This window comes from Fukomys damarensis, unplaced genomic scaffold (assembly GCF_012274545.1).
Source record: "Fukomys damarensis isolate Sample0158 unplaced genomic scaffold, DMR_v1.0_HiC HiC_scaffold_32, whole genome shotgun sequence".
Taxonomy (NCBI): Eukaryota; Metazoa; Chordata; class Mammalia; order Rodentia; family Bathyergidae; genus Fukomys; species Fukomys damarensis.
Genome location: NW_022900944.1, coordinates 7,826,459 through 7,828,164, shown reverse-complemented (window position 1 = coordinate 7,828,164; position 1,706 = coordinate 7,826,459).

Genomic DNA, 1,706 nt, shown 5'->3' with positions numbered 1-1,706 from the left:
TGGGAACCTGCTCCTGGCCCCGCCTGCCCCGCCCGGCTCTGCGCGCGGCTGGCGCCAGGGCTGCCCTGTGGAAACGAAGCCCTGCGATTTTGGAACTGAATCTAAACGGAAAGAAAAGGGAAACTGATTGACTCCAGAGGCTGGGGAGGCGGCCAGGGTAAACTTGGTCAGCGTCCAGCGGGCAGCTGGGCGGGGGAAGGCGTCCCCGCGGGCGGTGCCCGAATTCCTGGAAATGGCTGTTGAGGGAACCCTGCGCGCTTCCCAGAAAGTATTAGTGTGAGCTACGGAGCAAAAGTTTAGAAAAGAGCTAAGCAGTCAGCGCTACTCCCCCTCCCTAGGAACCTGAGTGCCTCGCGGCGATATGCTTCATGTTAATGTTATAGGAGGAATCAGTGAGTGACACAGAGAGGCGGCAGAAGGGAAGTAAAATAATAAATTTACTTATCGATAGGGTCAATCGCACATAAGCTGTGCCTGGATCGAGGACATACTGGGTTACAACTCCTCCTTTTACAGGGTTTTACAGCCTTGACTTCGTTTGGGTGGATACATTTCTTCCTCTCTCTCTCTCTCTCTCTCTCTCTCTCTCTCTCTCTCATTTACTGGTACATTTTAGGTACACAGTACAGTTCCATTCATCATCGGGATCTTGTATCTTTACATGTAAGATCTTGGTTCTCATTTCTTCCCCTTGTCCCTGCCCTCTCTTTCTCACCGTTCAAATCACGGTCACAAAATAGTTAATCTCTTCAACCCAGACGTAACAGTTCTTTGCAATTGGGAGTTACCTTTAAGATTCGTCTAGTTATCTGTTCTAGTCCATAGGAAGGGAGATGTTCAGGGTCTCAGGAGCGAATGTTGGCAATGGTCCCTTCATCTGGACACTTTCATGATCACGTGGCTCCAGTCTCTTTGGAGCCCAAGACCTTGATGTGCCCTTTTATCTCAGGGTAAGACCAAATGCCTCATTCAGCAATCAGTGCCTTCGGTGCCTATTAGTTTTGAGCTAAACAAACAAACTGCCGTTAGAGACAGCAGAAGCCACTTTATATTGTAACACTTTGTAGGTTTTTGCTATGTATAAAAGCTTTCCCTATCATTAATGCAGTTTTATCTAGAATTTCATGCACATGGCATCATATAGAAGTGGTCTTCTGCTTCTGGCCTGTTCTATGTAGCAGAGAGCTTGGACACATCCTATTCTGTTGTGTCAGTATTCCCTGTTGTTACTGCTAAGTGGTCTGCTGTGATGTGGCTATACCATTTGTTGGCATTTTAGTCCTTTCCAGTCGGTGGCTTCAGTGAATAGAGTTGCTATGAGGGTGCACAAGTCTTTGAGGATACAAATGTTTTCTTTTCTTTGGAGCAAATAATCTAGAAATGGAATTGTTGTGTATGTCTTTGTAAGATACTGCCATGTTTTTCAAAATGCTGTATACCATTTATAAGAGTTCCACTCTACACGTTTGCCAATAGTTGGCCTTGTGGGTTTTTTTCATTTTTGCAGTTGTCATGGTTTTAATGTGCGTTTCCTTAATGACTAATGATGTTGAGCATCTTTCACTGTATTTATTTGCTGTCACTATCTCTTCTTTGGTGGCTATTCAGATCTTTTGTTCATTTATTAATTCCATGGTTTGCCTAATGATTTAAGGGTTCTTTATGTATTATAGTTCTTCATATGTTTTGTTCTGTGTGCTTTATTA